The sequence below is a fragment of the Cylas formicarius genome, unplaced genomic scaffold, assembly GCF_029955315.1.
Source record: "Cylas formicarius isolate icCylForm1 unplaced genomic scaffold, icCylForm1.1 PGA_scaffold_10__41_contigs__length_53128322, whole genome shotgun sequence".
In the NCBI taxonomy this organism is placed as follows: Eukaryota; Metazoa; Arthropoda; class Insecta; order Coleoptera; family Brentidae; genus Cylas; species Cylas formicarius.
Genome location: NW_026844214.1, coordinates 35,801,841 through 35,822,384, shown reverse-complemented (window position 1 = coordinate 35,822,384; position 20,544 = coordinate 35,801,841). Strand labels below are relative to the sequence as shown.

The following is a 20,544-nucleotide window of genomic DNA, read 5'->3' as shown; positions in this document are numbered from 1 at the left end:
ACTACGAGGTTTTATTTAACCCGTTACAAGAAGAACTGAACACAAAGTACAAAGTTCTCATATATATAAAGTTTTTATGCAAGCGTCGCGTCGCAGATACTGGGAATACTGAAGCTAGCATTTCATCAGCATATTCTATCACATAATTCCTCCCTCCGAAGTGGAAAACAACAGGGACGAAGGGTTGTTTTCGGAAGACTGGTCGTTCTTGGTTTTCTTGAAATCTTGCAGCAAATGGCTCTTGTAGATTTTCCATGCTATAACTATTAACAAGATTAAAATAAACATCATTCCTGTTGAAGTGGCGAGACTCCAAGTGATTGGATGAATTTCATAACCAATGTCGGGGATCGATGATTTCGCAGCTTCTGGTAGTTTTTTGATCAGATTGAGATCAATCGATTGTAGTTGGAGTGGCTGGTACTTCACATCGTGATGTTCCATATTTTCAATTTTAATGGGCGGCAGTGAGAATGGGTTTGCTTTAAAAAAATTTTCTTTATTCCAAAGCTCAGTATTTTGGGTACTTATACCGCAATTATATGGAACATTGATTAGGCAGGCTTCTTCAATAAAAGCTATTTCTTTGTTTCGACAATTCATTTGTAATTTAAATTTCTGTTCCGATGGTATTATCAAAACAAATCTACTAGTGATTGGTCGTATTATATGCGTTGAAACATTTACATTGACTACGTGGCAATTTTTGTTTTCGGCATATTTAATGAGGGTTGTCACACAATCACCGATGGGCTGGGTAAGTTGATTTTCGCAAACGTAGGTGTCTTCAATGATTGGGCAGATTGATTCTTGATATTGTTGCATGTCAGTGCCCAATATTAGGTAGGGTAAATTAGGTATAATTAAGGAGTGATTCACAGGTACTGGGAACAGGTGGAATATTTCAAAAATTTCTTTAAGAAAAATCGGAATATGGACGGCAAAAATTATTTTATCTTTTGCAAATTTAACTTGCAAGTTTGCTAACTGATAATAATTATTTTGATTTTCAAAAATTAGAATTTGATCATCACCATTGAGAATAGTCAATTTAAAAATTATTTGTTCTAATTCAGCCGCCGATATTACTACAGGATGTAATGTGTTCAGTTTCGCAAATGTAATGGCATTTTCTATATTATCCAAAAATGTTATAAAACTTTGGCAATTTAGAATTATTTGCATTAGTGTATTTTGAGCTTTAATGAAAGTAGTAATGTCAGTAATAGTTTTATTTGAATTATATTCAAAAATGTCTATATGTTTTTTAATAGCTTCTTGATTTTTCTGTAGAAGTGTTATAGTATCATTATAGTTGTCAATCAGCTGTTGAATCAACGAGGTTTGCTTTTTTAGCTGGATGTCAGATGAATGTTTACCACGTACAAGTTCTGTGATAATTTTATCATATTTTTGTCCATCCTCTGAATCGAGAGTGCCAAAAAGCCATTTCGATAATTTACCTATAACATTTATTAAACCTCTTTTTGTACGGTTATTAGGTTTTATGTTACCAAGTTTAAATTTTACTTGTGTAATTAAATATCGAACATTATTAAGTAAATTGTTTCCATTAATATAGTGTACATTCTGATAATTATGTTTATTTGTATAGTTTAATGATTTTGAGATTACAGCGTAAGCGTATTCTAAATTACGTAATTGATTAAAAAGTTGAGATATTTCCACAAAATGCAAAAATGTATGTTGATGTTGAATTATTCGAGCATTTCCTAAGCGGAAGGGGAGAAGTGGTGTTTTAATTGGGATAACTTCAATATCATTATTCGCTATCACTAATAACAGCGTAGCTGCAAGAAGGAACAGCGTTGTCCGGTTCATTAACCTGCGAAGAAGAAAAAGCTTTAGGTTTTTGGATCTGAGATTTATGAATTATTTTTTGTGATAATTTTATTCCCAATATCTTGATCTATAATAACAGATTTCCTTCGGGGTTTGTCCTTATTACGTTTTGCTATTTTGTCAGGAACGTAAACCTTTGTATTTTGTTTCATTTCAGGTGGATTTTCTCGTTTTTCGTTTTGTTTTTTATTTAAACGTATTTTTGTTTCTAACGATGCTTCGTAGATTTGTTGATAGACAGTTTTTAGTCTTTCACGTCTATCTGCGATAAAATTATTTACAATGATTTCATCCGTTAAATCAAAGGGATCTAAACCGTTTACTTTTCCATTAATAACGTCAAAAGGTTTTTGTTTTGTTACGCTATGCATTGATGAATTGTAACCTATAATTGCGTGTTTTATTAATTTTTTAGGGGCTTCTTTAGGTTGTTTTAATTTTTTTAAATTTTTTAAATTCCATACTATTATCACACGTTATTTGTTGAGGTAGGCCGTGATGACTTATAAAGGTCGCTAAACCGTCTGAGATAGCAATTGCTGTGTAAGCGGGTTCTAACAGATAAGCTTGGGCGTACCGTGAAAATACGTCTATAATTGTAAGGAATTTTACGTTACATATTTGAAAAGTATCCATATGGATGGATTCTAATGGTTCAGAAGGGGTCGATGTCAACATAAACTTTAATTTTGGCGAATGTCTATCATATTTTGTTTGTTGGCACGTGTCACAATTATTAATATATTCAGTTAGGTCAGTTTTCACATTTTTTAATGCTATTAGGCTTTCATTAATTTCACGATGACAGGTTTTTTCATGATGATATGCAATTTGTTTTGTCCTGTCAGTGACGTCAGTTAAAAGAGTTTTCGATATTACCAATTTATAAGCATGGTTTTTAAATGTATTTGGTAACAAAACAGATAGTTCTCGATTTAAATCTATTTCGGTGTTTTGTACATAAAGGCAGTACATTTTTGTTGGATCCAAATAATCTAAAAAGAATTTAATTATTTCATTTTGATGGTTTTGACTTAAACAAACAGAGAATCTAGATTTATTTTGATTTACTAATCACGTGATAACGACCATTTGTTTTTTGGTTAAATATTATTTGATTAGAATAAGTATTTAAAATATTTTCGGTAATTGGTATATTTAATATTGGATCTTCAGCTGCTGAGTATCCTGTCTCATCAGTATTAGGAATATTTGGCGGTTTAATTTGAATGTCCGAGATGATATTAATTTTTGGAGTGTTTACATTTTCTAGAGGGTTAAACAATTTGTTCCAATTGTTCAAGGCTTATATTTTGATCTTCTTCATGTATGTATTTATCGATGTCTTCATTAATATCTCCAGGATTTCCGAAAAGTGACTCTTTATCTATCATATTTAGTTCGATGCGTGACAGGGCATCAGCGTTGGTGTTCAGTTTGCCCTTCTTATAATGAACTGTGTAATCAAACTCTTCCAGTTTTAGTCGCCATCTTAGCAATCTGGAATTTGGTTCTTTCATATTAAACAAGTATTGTAGAGGTTTGGGATCGGTAACTATCACAAATTTTCGGCCAAATAAATATGGTCGAAAATATTTTGTTGACCACACGATTGCTAATAATTCTTTCTCTATAGTTAAGTAATTGCTTTCAGCCGGGTTCAATGTCCTAGAGGCAAAGGCTATGGGAAGATCACTACCAATTTTTCCTTGGCTGAGAACCGCTCCTATAGAAACATTAGAGGCGTCTATTGTCAATATAAAAGGTTTTTCGAAATCTGGATATTGTAGTATTGGATCATAGCACAAGATATTTTTACAAAGATCGAATGCTTCTAGAAATTCTGGCTTGTGTTTGATGGTCACTCCTTTCTTTAGGCAATTTGTGAATGGCTTGGTGAGTTTTGCAAATCCATTAATAAATCTATAGTATCCTAGAAGACCTAGAAAAGATTTTATGTCTTTTGCTGTTTTCGGTACAGGAAATTTCTGGATTGTAATATTTTTCTTAGGATTCGGTTTAATTCCGCTTTTTGTTATTATGTGACCCAAAAATTCTACTTCGGTTCGTAGGAATTCCGTTTTATCTAGTTGAATTTTTAGTCTAGCTTGTCGCAGTTTTTGGAAAACAAGTTTAAGATGTTTGATGTGTTCTTCTAACGATGACGAAAATACTATGATACAGTCCATGTATACTAGACAAACCTTTCCCTGTACATCGCGCAAAACATTATCCATGACGCGCTGGAACGTCGCGGGGGCATTTTTCAATCCAAAAGGCATTCTAACAAAGTCAAAATGACCATTCTCAACACTAAAAGCTGTTTTTTCAATTGATTCCGGATCCATTTCGATCTGATGAAAACCAGATGAAAGATCGATAGTTGAAAAATAATTACACCGTCCCAATTTATCGAGTATATCATTTATATTAGGCAATGGATAGCGGTCGTCTATCGTTTTCTCATTTAACTTACGAAAGTCACAAACAATCCTCCATTTCTGCTTGCCGCTGGCGTCAGGTTTCTTCGAGACTACCCAAATGGGGGTGCTCCAATGGCTTTGGCTGTGTCTAATGATTCCGTCGTCTAACATTTTGTTAATTTGCTGTTGAACTTCCTCTTTATGGATAAAGGGCTATCTATATGATTTAGTGTATACAGGCAATTCATCCGTGGTTCTTATACAATGTTTGATTTTATTGGTGAATGTTAACTTTTTATTTTCATGATGGAAAATATCTTTACAAAGCCTTATTATAGCAGATTTTTCTTCTAAATTTAAATGTTCGCAACGAATTATTTTGGAAATGTCGCATTTACTAAATTGTTCTTTATGTTTTGGTAAAATGTGTTCTAAATTAAAAAGTTCAAAATTTTCTTTATGGAAGTCCGGAAAAGATAAAACATTTAGTGGTTGTGGGAAATTTAACGTTATATTTTTGTCAGTGTAATTAAAAACTTCTGTTTGCGCAAAACCGTTTTTTTGCAGTAGTAAGTATTTCTGGAAAATAGAGACCTTCAATGATTTGCTCGGGAATAATAACATCATTGTTTTGTGTTACTGGAATTCTTACGTTAACAATTTCGTGTGCATTCACAGTAATACAATATATTTCGTTTTGTGGTTGTCTAAATAAAATTGGTATATTAATTGTATTATTCCTTAATTGTTTATTGACAAGATCGATAGAAAAATTAAAACGTTTTAGGTCGTTTAATTCTATTATACCGTCAAAAAATTTATAAAAGTCCAAAAGAATAAAAGACAGGTTGGTATTAGCCTTTAATTCTGGGAAAGCCGGAATATCTGCTTTAAATAGAGTTTCCTTTTCACCAGTTCCTGTTTTAATAATAGTTGGGGAATGATATATTTTTTCATAATAAAATTTTTCTGCAATGGAAGGTCGAAGAATCGAGTGAAAACAACCAGTATCAATTAAAAGTTTAATTGCGGGTTGTATAATGTGGATGTACGGTAAACTATTATTAATTTCGGTATACATTTCTAATGTCATTTCGTTGAGTCGCATTGGCTCGTTATTGTAAAATTTTGAGAGATTTCATTTTCAATTTCAGGGTGTTCGTCAAAATTTTGAGTGTCATTAAAGTATTCAATTTGATTTGAAAATTCAATTTCAGAGTATTCCTCTTGGTGAATATTTTCATTTTGAAATACCGCAGATGTTTCATCTGTTTGTACCGCGTTACTTTCGTCGATTTGGTATAATTCTTGCGAAATAAAATTTCTACGGCCAGTAGGTTTGAAATGGTTAATTTTATTATTTTGGCGTGGTATGGTATAGTTTGTTCTTGTTGACATAGGTTCGGGTTTATGGTTAGGTACCTGACCTGTCGCTTTAAATACGTTTTTAGGTGAGCCAAAAACTTGCCTATTTGTAGGAAAATTTCTTGGAACTTCGCGTGGTTGAGGCATATTAATTGGACCTCTGGGAAAACTATTAGTCTGGGGAGTAAACTGATTTTGATCATGCGTAATTCTAAAATTTTGGTTATGGTGATTGTTGTTTTGAAAATAATTTGTAGGGCGAATCGGTTGTACATAATTAAAATTTTGGTTACTAAAATAATTTGGATTTTGTGAAAATTGTTTAACGGGTTCGATAGAAGTATTAGGCAAAACTTTTGATTGAATTGGAGTTCTGAAGATATTTTGTGTATATTGAAAATTTTCCTCTTCAATAATTTGGGTCATAGCTAATTCCATACAGCTTGGATTTTTAAGTCTTATAATACTTTGTAATTGTCCTGGTAATCCTCTAATAAACGTCTTTAAACAAATTTGATCGTATTGACGTAAATGAATTACTTTGCTTGCATTATCCACAGTATCGACAGGAAATGCATTAATTTTTTGAGCGAGGATACTTCTTAAAACTTGTAATCTTTTTGCAAAATCTAATTCATTTTTAAAGGGGTTGGCCGTAAACAAATCCTGTTCTAAACATTCTAAGTTTCGTCTATCGCTAAAACAATTTAACAAAGCTACTTTAATATTGTTTCACGTTACTAACTCCATTCTACAGCCTACTAGAATTTGTGTGCCATCAACAAGTTTCATTCTTATAGTTCTTAACAAATATTGTTGAAAATTTCGTCGTTTCCTTGGCCATATGTATCAACAAGGAAATCTCCAGCTGATAGAAAACTATTTAAAGTGTTGGAATCACCATTATATGGCAGAGTACTATCTATAAACATTTTTAACAAAGTGTAATTTACACCTGAATTCGACGATTGATTAGAATTCATTTTCAAATTGATTTGACTATTCTCTACTTTCTTTTCCACTAAATTTAACGAAGTAAAAAACGCACTTAAATTGTCGACGTCTTTATCTTCGTTCATAAATTTAATTGATTTTGAAATTTCTTAAAATTGAATTTAAAACTAAGAATCCTAAAATTATTTCCACCGTCCTAACCAGGGAAGATGAAAGGAGAACAATAGGAATTTTGGGCACTAACCTTGATTTCTCTTACTCGTCAGCCTATTCTTCCTATTGGAATTTTCCTTGCGTAGCACTGCTTGCGGGGGTGATTTCTTGCCTTCCTTGCCCTCAGTCGAACTCAATCACGTTGGGTTTGTCAGACAGTCTATCACTAGTTCGTTTTGGAGTCTAAGGGTTGAAACCCACGTTTCGCGATCAAATCGTCCCGATGACGTGGCTTTGACCGAAAACTACCCCAAAACCTACCGACTGCGCCAGTTAAGGTTTTCGAACGAAGGATCTCGTTTTTAAAAAACACTTTTTTTGTTTTACAAACAGAACTAAGAGGTTTTATTTAACCCGAGGAGAACTGAACACAAAGTACAAAGTTCTCATATATATAAAGTTTTTATGCAAGCGTCGCGTCGCAGATACTGGAAATACTGAAGCTAGCATTTCATCAGCAAATTCTATCACATAATTTACACAAACTCCCAGTTCTTGTATTGTCTACCTTATATCGAATTGCAACGTCCTCGAGAAAGAAGTCGAGGCCTAGGATAAATATTTCAATGTTTCACCTACACACTGAAATCTTGCTCACAGATCTACACTTAAATCAAATAGATAAAATTATTAAGGAAACAAACAAACCTGTTTCTAAAGAGCATACACACACAACACACATTTAACTCGTTTTTTGTGAAAATTTACTGGGCCCTGGGCTTATTTTAGATCCTTTGAAATGACCGGTTTTATTATATGAAAGAGTTTTAAAATTGTTCGCGCATGGGCATATGCAGATTAGAACCATACACCTGGTTCATTTTATATGAAAACGTTTTGCTTACCTTTGCGATTCAATCAACAACAAAATATTAATACTAATTTCAAAGGTTCTAACTCCCTGGTCCACTAAGAGAGGCGACACCAAATGAAATGTTCACTGGAATGCTTGATCTGAATTATGAATGTGTTATTATTATGTTAGAGAACCTAGGTGATATTTCTTTTTGAAAAAAAAAAATAACCAAAACAAAGTCGCTGTAATTTAAAAAAAAAACTGCTTAAACGTTATGAAATATATGCCTGAGTATAGTGCCATATTCATTTGGAGAATTGCATGTGTCAAAAAAATAAGTATAAAACAATACAGAAGAAAGACACAACAATTAAACGAGGTTTGCTGATCACGCGCTATGTCACAGATGCTAATCTTATTAGAAAGGGTCGTTTGCTAACCTCGTTAGATCTCTAATATTTGAATTTTTACCTTACGTCCTTGTTGTACTAGGAAACAAGATATCTAAAAGGCGATTTTCGATTCACATTTAAATTTTCATGCAAATGTGGTAAACTTTTGGAAAACTATACTGGGTTTTCTAATCATCTTTAGCTCTCTTTTTAGGTCATTTATATAATCTCAAAGTATTACTTAAATTTTTGGTTAAAGGGTACTAAATAGTCATAAAATCCACCAATTGACCCCAACAAAATGAAGATTGAAAAATCTTGAAAAATTAAAATTTTGCGATAGCCTTTCGCCCCAAAGGACTTCTAATTTTAATTTTTAAATTTGCATTTGTCCTTTTCAAATCAATAAGATTGACATAGGCTTTTGCGAAGTTTGAGCTGTTGACGCAACGCGCCAATCATGCAAACTATAAAAAACCCTCCGAAAGTCGCCCTGGGTTGATGGAACCTAATAATCATTCAATTTATGACCCGGATCCCGGACTATATTTATTCAGAATATTTGTAAAATTTCAATAATAAACACACTCTGTTGATAATTGACATAAATAAAGTTTTGTATTTTAATTTTAAAAAACTGTAGACGTGCTATTAAAAGAAAATGTTCTCTTATTTGGAGGAGGAGCCAGGCTATAAATAATTTGATTATCGTGTTTTATTGTTAGAGAGAAATTTGAAAACCTAATCTGAAAGATTTTTTGTTTTTTTTCTTATTGCCAATCACACCGTTCCATTAGGCGTTACCAAATTGCAAATGTCACCCAATCGAAAAAAACATTCTTATCAAGAAATCATCGGGCAAGCGTTACTAATTTCGAACCCTAAAGCATAAAAAAGATCCTGAGCGAATAAATCTCTAGATAATCGAATGAATTAATCCGCTATTAGGAAAAGAAAGATCTAAATTAAGGGGAAACTGGATGGAAACTTTACGCCCCAATTTCTCCCATTTACTTTTTAGTAGAGGATATTAATTGGAAATTATAACAAGTTTAAGGCAATTTGCTCAACGCGCAAATAAATATGTCCGACAATCGTCCGGAAAAGTTTAATCCAGTTTTTTAAAATTAGTTTTATAAAGTTTTGGTTCAATTAGAGTCATGTTCTTTTAATCGTGTCTCGTTTACGAAAAATCAATCAAGAAAATAACGCAGTTATACGCTTACTGTGGCTGCTTTAAAGGGTAAAAATAGAATATTAAAAAATACGCTGCAAGCAAGTCAATTTATGATTCAAAGCAACTCCTGAAGCCCGAAAAGCACCGCAGCAAAAGACAACTGCCAATCGTGTAGGTGCTTCATTATGGTCTGCAGAATAATTTATTTTCTCAAATTAGATATATTCCCAAAAATAATTAACGCCTATCCCATATCGCTGTCGTTTAATGGTATCATATACACACGGAACCATAAAAGCAACACAAATTCAAATTCAAAACCCAGGGACGCTAACGATATTTATAAATTTTTACTCGTGATGTCCTCTCCATAAAGGCTTGTTAATTTTTCAAAGAAATTTCCACAGGCTACCGTAATGCTTTTTACAAAACTTCTGGATTCCTCCTGCGTCGGTTTTTGCTTAGTCGAAATGGCTGACGTTTCGCCAATCATCCTGTTGGCTTTTTCAGAGCTTGACTGAAACTGCCAGCAATTCCGTCTAAGCAAAAACCGACGCAGGACGAATCCAGAAGTTTTGTAAAAAGCATTACCTGTGGAATTTCTTTTAAAAATTAAAATTTTTACTGGGTTATAAAAAACTCACAAATATTGAACAACTTTGGAAACTATGAAAAGTCTTTAGCAGCAACAAATGCAGGTCTAACTTCGTCCACCAACACGTATACCACCTAACCGTTGTTTAGAATGTCCAATATCTCCGACCTGACAGGCTGGCTCAGTTCAGGTAGTAGAAATGTTATAGGAATAATGTGATAAAATTTCCAGACATGTTTTCTTGTCTAACAAGAATAATTCATTATTTTCAATACTTTATTCAAATGGTGGATGTTCAACACGAACCCAGAAATAGAGATAGTTTTTAATAGAATATAACAATAGTACTACAGAGAAATAAGTCCGAGATATTTTTCAATGAATAACACCTTGTCCTCCGTGCAGGTGTCTCAACATCTTATGTAACAGAATCCTCAGAAATATTGACGACAGTCAATACATTTTTTGACTAACGACAGCAACAGATGGTCAGAGGAGATCGGCAAAATTACTGGTCAGATTATTTACTGTTATTTTTATTTAAAGCATTTAACTTACTCAATACCTGGCAATTATATTTTCCGATTCTACGATTTTTAATATCCTGAAGTATCAATCAAAGAAATCAATGGGTTTGCTTGTCAAGTGTTATTACTATCTACTAAATACTCTCAAGTAGGATCAATTTCTTAGCGCAACGTCAATTAATTTTTATTTATCATGGGCTAATGCTTACCTTATATTAAAGCCACATCAGGAAAACTTCGTCGGGGCTTATGTCACAGAAACTCGTTTATTTCAATTTAATGCTGGCGGGATCACAGAATGCTAGAAAATATTCGATTTACATTCCAGCGGATTAAATCAAATTGAGTTCAAATTTTAAATGTAAAATGGAATATTTATATACATTATTTGAATATTAGGATTCGATTGACAAAGCTAGGGTTTTATTCCAGTTTTCGCGAAGTTTTTAGAAAAATAGATTAACCAAATCGATCAGTTGCCCATCAACCGGTCAACGAATCAATGAACTGTCCTCAATAGGTAGAACAAGGGTAAGACAAAATAATTAACACAAAATTATTGAGTTGATTACCATTATTTATGAAATAGTGTCATGTGGTAAGTTTTAGTTAGTTGCTAGGGTTAGAAAAGCAATTTTAATTAAAATAAAACAAAAGCTTTAAAATACCTAATTATGCATCGGATGTTTTCAATAGATTTTAGTTATATATTGAGGTTTGTTAATTCGGACGATCATGTCATACTTCACTTAGGGAATGTATTAATGTTGTTTTGCAAAAAGATACCCAAAATCTAAAGTATACAAGACGTATCGTATAGAAGTTGCTGATAAATTTCTTCAGTCAGTTTATTAACTGCTCGTTGGGCTGCGCCCAACTCGTGTCAAATCAAACCAGTTACTAAAATGGGCGTTCTTAATTGGCCATTTGTATAATTCTATTGAGGATTGATTAATCCGAAAAACATGAAAATAAGTCAGTTAAAGAAACGTCTTAACAAGTTACGTTTACGTTTAACACACTTACTGCGGTGGAACTGTCGCAGCTCTGTCAAACACTTAGCAAAATAGCTGGGATTATGTCACTAGTTCAGGACTACTAAGCTTAGTCAATGCTTCGATCAGTTTTACTTTTTACTATTTTATTTAAAAAGCGAGTAATGGTATCTGAGACAGTTACTCTAGCTGGGTTTATTTATTAATATAAATAAATTATGTAATTCAACAAATGATAAAAAACATCAATGTCAAAAAGATATGTTTAATAAAAGTACGTGGCATCAATAAAGGCAACTGACTGCCATAAATATTCATATACGTAACTAACTTGAAAGAATCAGCAAAGCGTTTCTTCATTGCCCCATAATAATAAAATTTCTATGTAACACAATGACTTGCTGTTAAAGTATTTTATATGTTTTCTAGTAAATGTTATCCAATTTTTTCTTAATTTTCATTTTCTCAATTTTGCAACTTTTATAAAAAATGCTGTAATTTTTTGCTGCATAAAGAGTGTTCCGAGCAGTTGAAATTTTACTGTCTTTCTGACGCAATTCTGTAGTCATTTGCAGTTGGTCAATATTTAAAAATGAAACAGAGGTAACTTTTAATTTTGTTCTGTTTTTGAGATTATTTTCATTAGTTCGGACGTGATGTACTCAGAAATGGACATTAGCTAGCAACAGGGATTTTCATTAGTACGTAAAAAAATATTTCATCTCTCCTTTATTTGTGAATACCGTTACTCATCTCCTATTTTATAAAAATATGCATTAATTAAAGAAAAAAATCAAACTTACATATAAAATTTGTGTTTACAAATTCACAATTCCTGAGGCAAATACAATTCATAAATACAAGTGCAATGTGTTGAATTAAAGTTCTACCTGAAACCTGAAATTTTTTAAAATAATTAGTAGTATGTGAATAAACATTTTTGCCTGAAAATATTTTTAAAAATTACTATTGGTGTGTTAAGTAACATTTCCTTGGAAGCTTATCCAGATTATTAAAAGCCCTTTGGAGAAATGTTGCTTACCAGAACGTGAGGTGGGGTGGATAAACCATGAACGATTGCGTCAGCAATGTCTTTAGATCTGGACAATTACAAAGAGAAAATTTAATATAGAGCATGTGCAAAATCAAATCTGAAGTACACAATATTTCCGAAATATTCAACTATTAACGAAGCAACGACAATTTTAAAGACGTCAGTCTCCAAATTAATAGAGTGTCGAATCCCAAAAAGAACTCTCTGCATAATGAACAATATTCTGTAGAACATTTTCTATGTTGTATACTGTTGTACACTGAAAAATGTTCTATATTTCGCAGATAATATAAACTTTCTTAAGTATAAAACGTTATTTTGAAATTTTTATTCAATCCCACATACCTGGGCAATCAATGTTTATAATTCCAAAATTACATTGCAAATAATCAGTTAAGGTCACTGAAAATAACAATTGATGCACATATTCGCAACTAATCAAACTAACCAAAACTCACATCACTTTCCAAGCACCGGAAAACGACAATATCAGCATTAAAAAAACTCAACTAATTTCACCGTTAACGGATCTAACACAGAGAATTTCCGTATTTTTATCTCTTCGAATTCTAGACGTGACAAACCATCAAACCAAGTCCATAGTATTACAAGTATTACTACTAAGAAATTATTTCAATAAACATATTCACGACATCCACGTTCTCTTAATATAATTAAATTTGATTGACTAAAACTAAAACTAAAATTTGGAATATTGTGAACCCTGTGACCCAGTATTGAAATATATGACCGTCGATTTTATAATCCTTGATTTGTTTTATAGCTTCTGTTGCCGAGACGCAAACACCGAAAATGTTTATCTGTAATATTAAAACTAATATAGAAACTTGTTGGCTTAGAGTTTCGAGCTCGTAAAATTTATTTTTACAGTAATTAGTCACATAAAAGGGAGCACGCTGTAATCATTTTTGAAAAACAAGTATTTTTTTTACCACTGAAAGTGACTCATTTTTCCTAGTGTGCGGAAATTGAATTATTTACCTGTTACCTGTCACTCGTGCAACTTGTAACACATATCATTGTAAAATACAATGTCGTATTTTAGCCAGTTACCTTCAAATTCATTTCTAAAATCAATCAATAATTTAAAATTTGGTGCCTGAGATTATATTCATTTCATAATTAAACAGGAAAAAATGGTGATCGGAAAATCAAATAAATATGACTAACAATTTTTTTTCCAATATGTACCGAACAAAATAACTAAGAGATCTCCTTTGGAGATTGTATATTATGCAACAAGTGTGGCATTTAAGTCCCGAGCTAATCAAACATATTGCACGCTATAGTTTTAATAAAGCCATTGGTTTTGGGTAAATTTTTGAAAACCAACACGAAAACATTCACCGAATGACGTGTAACATTACCATCAGAACTGACAGCAGTAGGTAACGAAACCGACGCCAGCTCGATAGGTATATAATTGGATAGTTTAGAGAAGGGACTAGAAAAACAAATATAAGTATCTATATTTGATATTAAAAACATTTACTATTCTTCTAATAACGTTAATATTGAATCTAATAATCTAATATGAATCTGATATTAAGTTTCATCATTTGGTTAAAGGTATTTTAGTAAAAGGACTTACTTCTTTGTGTATTAATCTATTCTGACGAAAAAATTAAACGGACTTGTGAAATGACATTTCTCTTTCAGAAAGTTTGATCACGATCCGCTTATGGCAGAAAAATTGATGATTGAATTTTAATTGTATATTATGCAACAAGTGCGATAAACGGCTCCGCTCCGCTCGTGTCAAATAAATTAATGTCCCAAGTGGCTCGGGCCCGCGGGAAACGAAACAGACATGGTAAAATGACGCTTCCCACACGTTAGATTGGTGTGTAATTAGGCATTTTACTGACGGGAGTAGAAAAAAAATATTACCAAATGCCGGTTTCCATTTTTGCGCATCGTGATCAATAACAGTGTTTGGAAAGAAAACTCCAGCATTGTTAACCAGAATGGCGACTGGTCTGACATTGTCCAGAACCCATTTGAATCCCTTGTTGACATATTCTTCCTTCGAGACGTCGTCAGCTTGAACTGGATAACATTTTGGTGGTCGTTGTTGTGCGTGCAAAACCTGCATGTGTATGAATTTTACACATTTTGTGACATACATATGGTTACAAATTTTTTTGATTTCCCCTTCTCTCATTTTCAGGTTGACTTTGTAGCTATGACATTTACCACGTTACCGATATCAAAATATACTTTTAGGTTAATCGGATTCGCAAGAGCTAATACACATTAAACATTTTGTCATATGTAGCAACATCGACTCCACTTTTATTTGTGTACATGTCCGTAAAATATTTATTTTAGAGAATTATCACGCTACAAATAAGGGCCAAATAGTATATTATGCAACAACTGTGGTAAACCGAGTCACGAATTTATTTGCCAAGAGCGGAGCGAGTGTTCAATAAACGAGTGACTTTAAAAGTTTACCAAACGTGTTGCATATTATACTTTTTCTACGACCGTTAGTTAGATAATCCGCACTGAATAACAGAAATATCAGTTGCCATTAACATTTGGTTAAGAATTATAGATAATCATTTAATTGGACACATTTTCCAGATTCAAGATTAACCAGCGAGTCCTATTTTCGTTTTCTATTTGAAGAATTACGTCCTGTCCTAGAAAATGTACACCTGTATTACATGCACGATGGTGCCTCAGAACATTTCAGCTTAAATGTGCGAAACATTTTTAAATCGTAGGTGTGAAAACCGCTGGATAAGAAGGGGGTGGGCTTTATCAATTGTGCCTTGATCCCCAGATTTAAATTCTTTGGAATATTGTATCTGGAGATATCTAGAAGAAATACCCTTATACACGATATAAAATTGGATATCTTGTAATCTCATAAGAAATAATTCATGCATATTATTTATTATTATTTGATTAGCATCCCAAGGCATTTACTTTAAAAATTGAATATTTGTTTTGCCTTTTTTTTATTTGTTGTGTTTTTATTTGAGTTACATTGTTTAAATAAAATGTTTTAAAGTAGGTACAAAATACAACTGTTTGACATGCATTGCTTTACATTTATTATTTTTTTATTTTTACAATGTAAATTTTACGAAAACATTGCAATAGACTAAGAAGTTTCTAATAAACTTTCCACAGAAGTTAATTTTTTCATTAAAAAAATAGCAAAATACGCAGAAAGTATTTTTATAATAATGATACTTCAGTAGTATTTTAGTGCTCTATTTTTTTGTTTCCTAAGTTAAAAAATATAAACACTATTTTTCAGCCATATTTGCAGTGCCCTAGTGGTTGTCTTTTGATCCAACATTTATGTTTTTAACATTTGAGTTTGAAACACACTGTATACCATTAATGTTTTCAAAAAGTTTCCATAAAAACTCTATGCTCTTAAATGTTCAAGTCGTTTTCTTTAAGCTGCCACAGAAAACAGCTTCTGAAACAGCAGCCCTAATTCCTTCACTAGCTTCAGTTACGACAGTGACTTTACCTATCCAACGACCTAGACTCCATATTGGCTTTGCCATTTTCACGTCTTGGTGCGATGTCAATATATTTGGCGTCGTCTACGGCCTAACACGAAAAAAATCCCTACCTCTGCGTATTCTGTAGCATTGTTTAGTTGCCTAGTCAGTTTCATTTTCTTATGCTATGCATTATTTTAGGTTGTTTGATTTACTTTTGTACTGCACTGGTATTTCTGCTGCCGCTGCTCTTCTAAATATTAGTTATTTAGTTGTTGTAGAGATTTGCTAGAAAATTTCGAGTGATGATGATGAAAATTTAAAAAAATGCCCTTTATGATAACAAAATTTCGTTATAAGATTGTTTCGAAAATCCATTCGAAATCACTCAAAATTTAATTTTCGCTTGAATGGTTCTCAAAAAAATTCCTAGACAAAATTTTGCTCTCAGCCAAAACAAACTGCTAAAATTTAAAAATATTTTTTATTCTGGTGAAACAATAGCAGAGTTCTAAAAACGTATTAACTTCGCCATAGGTACATATTAGACGGTGATGTGACAATGCATTAAATTATCTGTCGGTGTGTGTAGGTCTTCTGTAAACTATTATGTCTGATTTTCTATTGATGCATTATTAATTATTAACAAGAGATTATTATTAGTTTCTAATTCAATGGCAATATGTATATTAGAGAGCATTCAGTTTAAGGGTTAAGAAAATCTCACAGCATGATGCAGTTAAAAAAGTATGAGTATGGTTTATGCAACATGAGCCTGAAACCAAATAACAAAAGTATCATCAACGTAATGTCTCCATAGTTTTGGTTTAGATAGAAAGTGTCGAGTGGCGTCTTATCAAAAGCTTTCATAAATATATTTTCCGATGGCTGGTGATAATGTAGAACCCATAGCTGTTCCGTATTTTTGGCAAATATGGCTCAGACGAAAATATTGTTTGGATATATTATTCAGTGAAGTGAAAGAATTAACAACAAAACTGTAAATTTTTGTCGTAATATAGAAGTTATATATTTTGCAAGTGAACAAGCTGAAGAATCTATGGTGCCAACAGGGTAATAATTTCTGAACCTTGGGGAGTAGAAACGAGGAATTTTAGAGTCGCGAGGGGTGACATTTAGTGACTATTAAAATACGTGAAAAACCTGTCACCGCGTCTCCTCGCTAATAATGAATTAAGAGATTGGATTATTTATTCCTTTTAAACGAGTGTCTTGCACTCTTTTAATATGTCCGAGGCCTATTTTTGTGTTTATAACTGTTTCCGATTTTATTTTCATTGTGATTTTATACGGGTTAAAATTGTGTTGCCTTTTGACCGACCCTAAGCCTCTTAATGATTTTGTTAGTCTCTCCAAGTAAACTTTTAAACACGGCACAACGAAGTTTGTCATTTTCTATTTATTTTCTTTCATACAAGTTTGTCAACAAACGCACTCAAGCGATGCTCAAAATTTCGGATACTCTAGTCTAATAATAATCTAACAAAACTAAAAGAGAATCGATAGCAACGCAGATTTCTTTTGTGGTATGTTTAAATAAATACGATATTAGCCTGCAAACTAAAGGAAGGAGATATGAAAGTTTCGAAAGACCAGACAAAGAAAATGGTATGTTACGCAACAAGTACGGTAAACGGCATTTGACCCACTTAAAAAGTTTACGGAACGTGTTGCATACTATATTTTTTCTACCACCGTTATTTGTTAGGTGCATTTTCGCAAAACAATACGAATATATGCACTGACAGGACCGTCAGAATTGACAAACGACAAAATTGAAGGCGTGGGAAATATATCCGAAAACACCCGATTGCTCCCAAACCCCTGCTGTCAAATTCCGGAAATGTCCAAAGTGGCTCGGATCCATGGGAAATTAAATCGACGTGGTAAAGTGACGCTTTCCGCACACTAAATAGGTGTGTAATTAGGTATTTTACAAACGGGTGTAGAGAAAAGTATAATTCAGCTTAAAATAAAACTGCATAATTTAAGGAAAGAAACGTTAAAAAAGTGAAAATTTTATATATATATATATATATATATATATATATATATATATATATATATATATATATATATATATATATATATATATATATATATATATATATATATATATATATATATATATATATATATATATATATATATATATATAGTGACAGTGATGAATAATTCTCTTTACTGTGTTTACTCTTAAAAATCCTAAATTCATACTGTTTTACGCCTTCTTCCCTATCACTCCCCATACAACGTTTCGGGAAGCAAGTAAAATCAGTACGAGCAGAAAATGTTACTCCTGTTTCAAGTGCTATGGTTATAACTAATTCTAACTCTGAAACATAATTATATTTAAAAAATTAGAATAAAATATTATATTTGTACACCAAGCCTGATAAACGCCATTCTAGTCATTAGTTGGATTTGGCACGAGCGGAGCGAGTGCTTAATAAAGGGTGACTAATGAAATTTATCAATGTTTTGTATGCAACAATTTTTCTACAACCATTACTTAATGGATGGACCATCGGAACTGACAATCACAAATATCATCAGCAAGTAAAATCTATTAAAAATCAGTGATTAAAGCACCGGAAACTTCCGAATGTCTAGCGTCAGCGATTTACGAAATTGGCGCCTTAGAGTGGCATGGTCGGTATTTTAGAGTAGAAAGTAAAAAAATATATTTTTGTAAAAATACGAAGTCTTTGCACACAGTTTTTATTTTTTCAAATAATTTAAATCATTTAATCTAGGTGTTACAGATTAGGAAAATAGGAGAACCGGTTGCTAAAAGTAAAAGCTTTACAAAAATTTCTTAAAACTTACTGTACTATGCGAAAAAAATGTATACTCTTTAAAACAAATTTCTGGTTCCAGTCTCCGAAATGTTATCGATTGCAACTACCATCCCCTTTCATACTCATTCTTTCGATCTCTAAACGCTTGGCCTACGGAGGGCCAAAAAGGAAATTTCTGTCCCTACTTTTATATAATGTATATCGAGGCTCAGTTAGGTGCTTCTATCCGTGATTTTAAGGAGCTTAATTACATTTTGTCAACCTTGGGATTTATCTCTTTCTTTTTGGCCCTACGTAGGTTTTCCCATCAGGAGATTACTTACCCCATAATTTTTGTACTGTCGACAAATTAATATTTAACATACCGTCTGACACCATAACAACTGCTCAACTAGATTGGGAACACAAGCACCTCATTTGGAAGTCTGGTTTTGGAATTTTTTTTTATGATATTTGAAAATTTTGAAATTAAAACGCAAATCAATATATTTTTCTCGAAAACAGTGAGAGTTTTACCAAAAAAATAGTTTAGACATAAATTGTATATTATTATATTCAAAAATGTCCCTCTACTTTTTCCTAGTAATCACCATTCCTAAGAATTTGCGCACTGCTTCAGTACAATTGTCGTTTTTAGGAGTATTATACCAACTAAAAAATATGAATTTTTTGTGAGGAATATTTATTCGCAATTTTAGTGTTTAGTAAAAACTATAAACAATTATTTTGAATTTTAAGAATTGATTAATGATCTGAATGAATTTATGATACAAGCTGTTTTTGAACTGCCTTGTCTTTGGACCTTGTCATGCATATCAATTTCAATTCTGAACATAATCAGCAATTTAACATGAACTACCATGCCATTTTAATGATAAGAACATATTAACATGTTAATTGAGCTCTACCAACTGTATGTCTGTAATTATAAACTAGGACTTTCTTAGTTTGGGAAATATCACTTTTTGGTACGAATAAAACTAAACATTATCAATAAATTCAATTTCAGTTTTTCTTTGGATTATAGTTGCTTATTATTAAAAAATGTCTTTGCTTTCATCTAATTAAATCGTTTACTCCGCAGTCTCTATATAACGCCATGTTTGTGGACATATGTTTTATCTTATCTCAAAGAACATTGCTAAAATGATTTTTTTTTAGCTGAGATGAACAATTTGATTCTGTTGAGTCATGTTCGTGTACAACCTACATTTTATCTCTCTGGAATTCACTAAAATTGTTTGAATTTTTCATTTTGCAATTTTGTCACTAGCGTCTTCATTTGCATTTGAAAGCTTATGGGAAATATGTGGCATAATAACAATTTTATGACAAGTAACATCGGGTGGATAATATTTACCACGTTGCTGTAAGGGTTACCGGTCAGTATACACGACAGTATATTATGCAACAAGTTTGATATACGCCATTTTAGTCATGGGTTTGATTTGGCACCAGCACCGGAAAAAGTTTATTGTGTGTTCCTCATTATACTTTTTCGGATACATTTTTTGTAAAACAGATATATCGATTGAGCGATAGGTGAGGTGACGGTCAGAATTGGCAAACTCAATATAACATCCGTGGCTAAAATTTATCGAAAACATCCGCGACTAAAGTATCGGAAATGCGTAAAGTGTGCGTGAAGTCGTGGGTAATCTTAAAATGACACACTGCTGCAGCGTTTTAGAGTACGCAGTACAAAAATATTTTTTTCTACTCCCGTCTTGCAAATACCTAATTACATACCGCTCTAGCGTGCGGGAAGCGTCACTTTACCACTTCAGTTTTGTTTCCCATGAATCCGAGTCACTTCGGACATTTCCGGGATTTTACCGCACGGATTTGGGAGCAATCGGATGTTTTCGGAGATATTT

General features: G+C 32.4%; 1 protein-coding gene across 2 annotated transcripts in view; it reads left to right on the top strand.

The window, feature by feature from the left end:
• The window catches only part of LOC132705608 (nephrin-like), a 635,291-nt gene that overhangs the window by 214,155 nt on the left and 400,592 nt on the right, over positions 1-20,544 (top strand). The gene's annotated exons all lie outside the window — the stretch shown is intronic.